This window comes from Equus asinus, chromosome 8, assembly GCF_041296235.1.
Source record: "Equus asinus isolate D_3611 breed Donkey chromosome 8, EquAss-T2T_v2, whole genome shotgun sequence".
Taxonomy (NCBI): Eukaryota; Metazoa; Chordata; class Mammalia; order Perissodactyla; family Equidae; genus Equus; species Equus asinus.
In genome coordinates, this window is record NC_091797.1 from 70,167,585 (window position 1) to 70,177,463 (window position 9,879).

At 53.5% G+C, this 9,879-nt stretch overlaps 1 long non-coding RNA gene across 1 annotated transcript; it reads right to left on the minus strand.

Annotated features, from left to right (window-relative positions):
- Positions 1 to 924: 924 nt before the first annotated feature.
- LOC123287673 (uncharacterized) lies at positions 925 to 9,416 on the minus strand. Its single transcript, XR_006531029.2, has 3 exons — positions 9,009 to 9,416; positions 4,035 to 4,222; positions 925 to 3,200 (listed from the first exon to the last, which is right to left on the minus strand). It is a non-coding gene; the product is annotated as an uncharacterized lncRNA (long non-coding RNA).
- Between the last annotated feature and the right edge of the window lie 463 nt (positions 9,417 to 9,879).

A 9,879-nucleotide genomic window follows, 5' to 3' on the forward strand; every position in this document is an offset into this window, starting at 1 on the left:
TGGATCAGAAGTCACTCAGCTGCAGTGGCACCACACCCCTTGCTGGGTCTCAGGGCCCTGAGGCTGCGGGCTCACACTGCAAGTCTAGGGGCAATGATTCCAGCCCCCTGGGGGCTGTGGGGGATACACGCAGCTGCCAGACTCCAATTTCCTCCCCTGATGTGCACCCCTTTGTTTCCTTGATCCCTGGGCTGATTCCCCGAATGAGAAGACCCAACTGGGGGGCTTTCTTGTCCAGCCATCTCCTGGTCCCATCTAGGTCCCACAAGTCAATGTGGCCACCAAGGGTCAGGGGACCACACCAGAAACCACGTGACTACTCCAGCATCCAGCATGCCAGGAGGCCGCCCAGTCAGGTCTCAGAGTCGGGATGGGTCCTCTTGGAACAGGGGGTGCTGCTGTCAGAGGAGATGTGTGAGGTGCCCACAAAGCCACTGCAGCCCAGGGTGTCCAGCCCAGCCCAGGTCCAGCCAACATGTGGGCAGAGGCCCTGAGCCTCTCTGAGACTTGTGCTGCGCCTGACCAGGGTTCTGCCCACAGCTGCCCATCCCCTGCCGGGACCCCTCGCTCCACATCCTTCTAAGCTGTGCCCACTCCTCATAGTCTGCTGCCCCTCTGGTGTCCTTTCATTACTTGTCCCTTTACGAGAATATGCTCCATGGCTCCTGGATCAGCCTGTGGCTGAGGGGCCAGAGGTGACGGCCTCTGAGAGGCTCCAGCCAGGCCCGCTGACCTGAGGCCCCCAGTTCCTGGTGCTGGTGAGAGGGAGCCTCTTGGGGTGGGTGAGGCAGGGGAGCCCCTGGTGGCCTGCTCATCATTCCAGGTTAAGGCACTGACTTGACAGCCATTAGACGGTGATTTTTTTTTTTTTTAAAGATTGGCACCTGAGCTAACAACTGTTGCCAATCTTTTTTTTTTCTTTTTATCCTCAAATCCCCCCCAGTACATAATTGTATATCTTAGTTGTTAGACAGTGATTTTTAAAGTCACTAGAGGCAGCAATGGGAAAGCAAGGCCTCAGACATGCAGAGATCCCAGACAGCGAGGGCCCACGCCCGGCTCTAGCCTGGATTATCTGTGCTTAGACCCCCTGCCTCCCCTGACCTGTGTCCAGGGGCTGGCCCTGCTGTGTCCTCTGGGGTCCGCTGGCTTCTGTGGGGTTTGGCAGATGGAAGGCAGAAGTGGGAGACAGAAGGACAGAAGGCGGTGCACAGGGGCCTTCCCCTCGTTGAGCCTTCCGCGGCTGTTCTGGCGGTGCCATCTCCAGGGCTCCGGTCCCCAGTGCACAGGCTTCTGGTCCCTGCCCCTCCTGGGTGCCAGTGAGTGGCTATGTGGCTGCCCCCCAGCCTGCTGTCGCTGCTGTCTGGGTGACGGCCATCCCCGCTGGCCTTTCGGGTCTTCCAAGCCCTGTTCCTGAGTCCCTGCAGTCAGTCCCCTGGGTGCCGAGAGCTCAGAGTGGCTGTCTTCTCTGACTTACACCTGGAGGTTGGAGTCCAGCTCTGTGGGAGGCCCGGCTGGGGTGGGTGGGGGCTTACCGGGGGCACCTGCTGTTTCATACCTCAGATCCAGTGCAGGGTCACATGACAGCTGAGAACACTGAGCCCAGAGCAGGACTGGTCCAAGGTCACCCAGGGTGGGGTGGGGGAGGCTAGAGGCCTCTCTGCTTCCTGGGTTCAGGCCTCAATCTTCTCCTCTGGGAGAATAACCCTCTTTGCTCCCACATGGCCACCTGGCCTCATGCCTCTGTGGGCAGGCCTGGGGTTTCCTTCCCGGTCCGTGTCTGGTTCAGCTGGGCCGGCAGCCTTTAATGCAGTGGTCACTGCACTGAGGTGTCTGTCCTGGGCTAGTGGAGGCCACAGGGCCAGGCCCTAATCTGAGGGCCGTGGGCAATTTCTTCCTGTGTCTGAGTGTCACCTGGTCTCCCGGCAGAATTCACTGACATTTTGGAATTCTGGTTTGTAACACAAATCAGTGCTCAGGGCCCCTCCAGTGCCGAGGGCAGTCTCGCCTGGAGCACAGGCTCCTGCAGGCAGGGCTGGGGCTTTCCCTGCAAGGTAATTGTACAGGAAGGGACTCCCCAGTCCCCAAAGAGAGGACGGGTGTGTCTGCGCTGTCCGTGGTCCTGAGGAGGAAGTGCTCAGAGGATTTAGGCCCTCTCGGGGGCTGGTCCTAATCTGAGGGCTGGAAACCTCAGAAACAGAGAAAAAGAGAAATGTCGTTCATTTAACAGAAATCGGATCAACGCCTCCAGGATAGCTCAGAGCCCAAGTTAAGGTGAAAAGTGACTATTAGGTTCTTTCCCGCTAAACTTCAAAGTTCAGATATTATGTTTGCAAATAATTTGTCATAAAAAGTTGAGTATCTTAGGTCAAACCCTCTTAAAATTTGTTCTTAACTTTCAAAAAAAATGACAAATCAAAATCAGGGTGAGGAAACGCTGCTCTCTGCGTCCTGAGTTGGATGGTGTACTTTTCCCGGCACGCCTGGGAGCTAAGAGGAGGTCAACCACGGTAACCAATTAAGTGAGCTTCAGATCCCTCAGAAACACAAGTGGGGGACTCTATGCTGGCGGTGAAAATAAATCCAAGTGGAAAACCACAGCGGGAATAAATGATTGGCGCTAAAGGTCATGTAATAAACTATCCAGAGTGCCAACCCAGTCCCCGTCCCCAGAAAATCACATCGAGTTTGCAGTTAAACCATCAACAAAATAAGCAAACATACGGGGTCTGGTGCTGCTGCTTTCTCACAGGTGATTTTCTTCCACCACAGACCCGTATGTGGGACTGGCTATCACGCCACGGTGGGGACCGACATTCTGGAAATTTCTGGTGTTTGCATAGGGTTGGCTGCATTGTCTGCCTTCCGCCTCCTGTGCAGGTGGGTCCCAGAGAGGGTGGATGGCAGAGCTTCCCAGAGGGTGTCCTGCTGCTCGGGTCTCAGGATGTGGGACAGGAGGTTCTGGGCTGGTCACCCCCCTGCCCGATGCCGCTCCCACCAGGTTGGTGCAGCCACCCAAGCCCCTCCTGAGATCCTGTCCCCTCCCACCCACGTCCATCAGAGCCACAGGCTGGGATGCTCAGAGAACCAGAACATTGAGGGACTGAGACCTGTCAGGACTGACGTCAAGGAATCTGTCTCTTCTCCTCCAGGCTCTCCTTTCTGGGCTTCTCCAGTTAGGAGAACCAGCTTCAGAATCCCTGCCAGGAAGCACAGGTGGAAACTTTAGATGAAAAACCATCCATTTCCTCCTCTAGTAGAATTACTTTTGTTTTATTTTTGGCAGTGTGGCCTCTGCTTGAAATATAAGTCTAATTAGATCACTGTAATGATGCATTTCAAACCACAAGGATGAGAACAGAAATTCCTGCTCTGTCTTCTGCACGTATAAACATTCCCCTTCCCACTATGATTCTGCAGCAGCCTGTCTGTTTATGGCAGCAAGTGAAACTGGGTGTGTCACTGCTGGTGAACATTTACAAGGGTCCCCAGGGCGCTTCTGGGACCCAAGAGACCAAGGACATGGGAGGGAGCTCCTGCCTCCAAGGGGAGCACAGCCGGGAGGAAGGGGTTCCAGGGCAGAGAAGACATGGAGTTGGGCCGAGCACAGACTGCAGATGGACGGGGTGGGAGGGGTGGCAGAAGATGAGACCAGGAAGGCGGAGGTGTGTGAGGGCAGCAGCTCGCCGGCCCACTGGAGTGGAACAGAAGGTCTGAGGGGTTGTCTTCAGCTCGTGGGTGCAGTGGGCACCAAGACGGTCCAAAGGCTTTGGTGGAAATAGTGTTTCCATCTATCAGGCCGTTGATGTGGCAGGAAGGGGCCACAGTGACCACAGCCTCAGAGCCTGACTCTCCACAGCCCACTTATTTTTCTCCCCAAATCTTCTCAGGCTCAAAGGACTGAAGGTGGGGTGGGAGGGACAGGGACGGGTTACTAGTTCAGACTCTGTTAGTCAGGGACAGAACCAATTTCCAACTGGCTTAAGAAAAAAGGGGTTTATTGGTTCATGGAACCGAAAAGTGCAGGGCATTACCTTCAGGCATGGCTGGATCCAAGCGCTCAGAGGATGCAGTCAGGATCCTCTCTGTCCTTCACAGTGACCATCTGTGTGCAAACAGGATGTTCCTGGACAGCCAGCTCTGGGCGACAAGGACGGACCTTCTCTAAAGCAGGATGGGGCAAGCCTCTCCATCACCAAGGACACAAACTCCCCACTCTGTCCTGGAAACAGAGAATGGGGAAAGTGTGGCAGCAGGGAGAGCAGGCGACCCCCACAGCAGCCTGGGTCCCCAGTGTTCCCAAGTGGCAGAGCCCCTGACTGCCTCAGGTCAGGTTCTCCATCCACGGCCCCTGAGTCTGGGGCTGGGGGAGGTGTTGCCTGCCGGGTGGGCAGGCAGCAGGGCTGAGCTGACATTTCCCAGCCTGGCAAAGCCAAGGAGAGAGGGCTCCTGCCCCCCAGCTGAGATTCCAACCCAGAGGCAGCAGATCCCACAGGCAGAGCTGGCCCCAGGCACAGGGGGGCTCCCACCCTGTCTCCCCTGAAAGCCTCTTCCTCTTTCTAGATTTCCCTCCACAAGAGGGATTTTCCTTTTCATTCTTCATCATCTGTCACTCCTAATTCCCCAGCACCTCAACTCATGGAGCGGACTTGAGCATTTCAAACCTGCTTCTGACGTGGAGCTTCCTTTTAGAGGGGTGTTTCCCAATACACACCAAGCTCCCCAGAAGACGACCCTTAGACGATGTACAGTTGTGTGCATGACCTTCATGCAGAGTCTTTTTAACTAAAGTAGTTAACACTCACACACACACACACACACACGACACACTCATGCTCACATATATACAGGCACACATGGACACACACATGCACACAATTGTTTCTAAATGTTCAGAAAAAGTCCCAACCCTTGTCTGTGAACAACACCTGAGCATTTCACAACCTCTTACAGTTAGTGACTTTGAAACACTCAGTGACAAATTAGCAGTTTGTAGAGCGTATTTCAAAATTACTTTCTATTCATTTAATTTGTTGGCTTTTATAGCTTGCAGCTCTCACCAGGGCTCCAAACTTCTTTTTTACTACTAAAAACCTGCTCGGACCCAGTCTGCCGAGGGCATCCGTCTTCACGTGTTGTAAACTGCCCTCTCTGCATGTTGCAGAGGATTGCATAAGGTTCACCATTATAATCAGAGTCCAAATTACAAAACAGGGCCTCTCTGATAAATGGTTTCAGGCTCTAAGTGTATAATTATGGGGTTTGGCTAATTACATAAACAAGACAGGTGATTATTTCATTAAAATGTGACATTTTTATCCACTCTGCAGAAACTGTTTGTGGACAATAATGAACTTGGAGGGCCCGGGGTGTGAGGGGGTCTGCCCGGGCAATCCTGAGACCACCACACGTGGAGAGATGGAGATTTCACCATGACACAGAATTTCCCAAATTGCTGGACTCTCTGTCCACCCTGGAGATGGGAGCTTCTAAGAGACTTAATGACACGAATGTTCTCCCACTTAATAACAAAAGGACAGACTACACCCTTCTTCTCTAATTGCCTGAGTTATCTGGTTAAGACCCGTGTAATTGTGCCCCCCCAATGACTGACAATCGAGCTTCAATGGGGCCAGCACTGACTCCCCATGTACTTGCACACTGTGGAGCTCGATTTTCCAGGCGGGGGTCTTCTCAGGATGTGACCGCCCTGCTGCTTGGCCAATACAGCTCTGGCATGCCCGACTGTGACCCGGGATGGGACGCAGGCTCAGGCTCACTTCTCTGACAGGAGGCCCAGGACTGACACCGAGCAGGGGCTTTCCCTTCCACACGTTCCTGACTTACACCAGATCCATCTCTAGCCACCACGCTCCCTCCCTTGTCCTCGCTGGATAAAGGCCTGCGAGTCTGAAATTCTCTCCTCTGTGAAAGCTCCTCTCTTTCCGCGTAACAGACCATTGCAAGCTGGTGCTCAGCCAACTTAACCACCGCAGGTCAACACCCTGCGTGCAGTGCTGGGCTTGAGCCCTGGACAGAGGCTGGCACACAGTGGGGACAGAGACTCCAAGGGGCCGTCCCCCAGCCCCGCGCTGAAGCGCCATGAGCGTGGCTGTCACTCATGTACCCCCAGGGGCGCGTTTTCTGCCTTGAACACCAGTGTCCTGAGGTCAGCAGTTGCCCTGCCTGGTACTCCCTAACAGAGTTGAAGGAAATGAAGTTTTAGGAAATTAAATGCAATGATCGTGGCTCCTATCACTTTTCCTCCTTCAACACAATGAAAATGCAATTACATCCTTTATGGGACAGCTCACCCACTGTAACGGCTGTCGCCCAGGTACAACGGTCACACGTTGTTGTTTGCTGGGTCTTTTCATTGTGTTTTTGCAGGAAGAACTCAGTGTGTATATTAAGTTCCATGTTACCGTTAACAACAGGACAAGAAAAGGGACAAGAGGTGCCCGTGGATACAAAGGGACAAAACAGTGTTCTCACGAAATCACAGAGCATAGTCCTGCTCCCATCTGTCCCCAGTGTCAGCTGGGCCTGGCCAGGTGACCAGGGGCTGGAGGGAGTGAAGGGGATGAGGGAAAGAGGGGACAGGCCCCTGAGCTCGGAACAGCAAAGAGCGTGTCCTGACACTCCCACATTAATGGAACACAGACGCAGAGAGGAGGTCTCCATGAGTCGTGTTAATAATGGAGAAATACAAGTGGTTTATTTAATTTATTGTGAAAAGGAATTTCTTCCAAGTGTTGCCTAAACCTGGAGTTTCCCTTTTGATGAGAATAGGTCATTAAATTGGATTTCATGAGCTCTACTTAGATTTCTCCTTAATTCCATGAAGGTGTTACTTCCTGGGACCGTGCCTGTCACCCGTGGTTCAAGGACATCCTGGGCGGATGACTCACTCGGGCTGCTCTCTGGGTGCATCTGCTTGTGTATGTCGGGCCGGGGCTGGAGGGGAGAGAAGTGGTCTGGGGGTTTGCGCTCCCAGGCAGGCTGTCCCCTCCCTTGTGCTCTGTGTCTGCTCCCCATGCACACCCCTCAGCCCCTCCCTACCCCACTCCATGAGTCAGGGTGAATCGAGAAACCCAACTTTTGCCCAAGTCAGACATTTTAAAAATATAATTCTCCTGGGATGAAATCATTAATAAAAAAGGGAGTTAATTTACCCTGAGGGCAAGTATAAATTATCTGGGGATTATTCAATCCTAGATTATTTTATCCATGGATGAAAACATGAGACAAAGTAAAGTTTGTGCACACACAAGACTGCTGACACATTCTGAAATTCAAGTTGTGGTTAGATGTCTGTGGTGCAGTCCACCTGCTGTTTTCATTGACTTTTTTGTGGTCTCTGCTGTGCTAGTGAGAGATGATGTACACGCATTTCACCAAGACGGGAAAACCCAGAGGCCATTCTCACTGAGAGATGTGCCCAGGAGGAAGGTGCCAGGAAGCAAAGCCAATTTTTAAAAGCTTCCTATCTGTCTAGTTGCATGAAGGATGCACATCAGTGGGGGGATCAGAAAATCCTGAGAGTCACAGAGAAAGAAAGTGTGATCACCCACAATTCTATCCTCAGAGACGAATCATGTTAACAATGGATACTGCTTCTCTTCCATTTCTAACTTTGTCTAAAAGGAACACACACTGATGCGTGTAATCTGTGCAGCCTCATTTATGCTGAAACGAGATCATGTCACAAACATTTCCTCACCCAGCCCTGCTCACCGCCCCACTGCTGCCGAGCGCTGTCCTCCATCCACTGGACGGCTCCCTGTGTGGGTCCCTCAGGGTTCCCTGATGTTCTGACATCACACTGAGACACACTGAGTGACTCTGGGTCCCACGCCTGCCCCTTAGCAGGACCCCCAGCAGTGGGTGTGCACTGTGCATGCTGACCCCTATGAGCCTGTCTCAAGGCTGCACCCGTTTCCATCATGGGGCTGAGAAAGGCTCTGGAAAGTTCCTCTCCACCTTCCCTGCCCGTGAACATCCTGATACAGCCAGCTAGATTTAGGAGGGAGATGGGGTTGGGGGCCCAGGAGGGGTTTTCAGGCTGCAGGGACAAGGCCCTGTTGTCCCCCATCTCCTCCCCCTGGTGGTTGTCAGCTCTCCTGTCAGCAGGGGGGCAGTGCCAGGGCCGGGCCTGGGCAATGTCCCCTCCTTGGGCGCCAGGAGGGGAGGGAACACAGCCCCTGCTGCCGAGAGCCCAGCAGGGTCCCTGGGGCCCAGACTCCTGATTAGGGATCACACCAGGACACACACACACACACTTAGGTCCCTCTCGTTGCGTCTGCGAAGCTCCTCCTCACACCCCCTTCTACCACATCACTTTGGTCTTGCCTGACTTTCCTCGAATTGACTAAATTACATTTTTTGCATCAGTCATAACACTGGCTCAAGATACAAAATGAGTCCAGTTGTGGAAAATAAAGAAATGTGCATTTTGGCACGCACATGTGTGGACTCTGGCTTTTCTATTAACTGAGCTGCGGTCTGCCCCTTTCATCCACGTCCCTTATGGAGACTCTGTGCATCTAAACATAGGGCTGCCCCTCGTCCCTGCAGTGCCCATTCCAGGGCTGCGTCCATGAGGACGATTCTGTCCAAGGACAACAAAAGACATAGGGCCTCGGCGTGCGGGCTGCTCGGCCCCTTAGTTTGGGGAACGGGCTTTCTCAGTCCTCCTGCCAGATCCCCAGTGCCACCCCAGCCCTGCCGACTGAGCCAGCCTGGCTGTGTCATCCCAGCTCAGGCTGGGGTCTTGGGCCACGTCTGATGTCTTCCCAGCCATTCAGGGATTTGGGGGGGGAGTGAGCTCAAAGGGACATGGATCTGAAGGGCACCAGGCAGAGGCTGTTCAGACAAATGAGCCCCAGAAGGAGCGCCGTCTGTTCTGCTCTGCGAGGGGCTCAGAGGCTGGCATCCAGAGCACATGGAGAGCAGCCACCACTCCTGTCTCCCACCTCCGCAAATGCCCATTCTCCCCTCCTCCTCACCTCTGCCATGGGGAGATGCAGTGACCATTCCTCCCTCATGCTCTGTCCTCTCTGCTTTCTCTGGCCAGGCATCCAGTTCTCTGTTCTTTATAGGTAAAAATATGGCCAATCTGAACGTCCGCACAGTTCTCACTAGAAAACGTAAAATTAGGAGAGAGCAGAGCAACAAATTGCTTCCCTCCTCAAAGAAATGGAGTCGGCCGGAATTCCGGCTCCAGTGAAAACACCCTTCAATACAGGTGCCAGAGAGACATTCTCAGAGGCAGGAAGCCAGAGAAGGCATGGCCAGCAGGCCTGCTGTGAAGGACAAGTCACAGAAGCTCCTCCGACTGCGGGGGAGAGACCAGAGGAGAACTCAGAGCCTCACAAATGAAGGAGGAGCAGCAGGAATCGCAAATATCTGGGGCTACAGAATAGGCTGTTCTTCTCCTAAGTTCTTTAAACAGGAGACTCTGGTTTCAGCTCTGACATTAAAGAGCCTGGCAGCTTTCACTTCCATCCGTAAAACAAGAAAAAACTGAACAAACTAAAAATCAACTTTGTTCAGAGGCCTCAGAGAAGTGAGGTCACAGGACAAACCATCACATCAACACCTGGAGAGTCGGAGACACTGGGGACACAGCTGGCAAGAGGACTGACATGCTGATTTTGATGCGTGGCTGAGCCTGAGTGGGGACCGCATGAGGGTGAGAATCCCCTGGAGGCCACAGTTTTAGGGGATGCCACACACTCGTGGATTTTACCTCCAGGCACCCCGCCAGTTTCTGACACTGAAGATCCAGGACAGAGACCTCTGGCTCAGGCAGAGGGAGGGGAGAGCAATCGCTGCGAAAACACCCCGAGCCTTATCCAGGGGAAGCCCTGCTCCGCC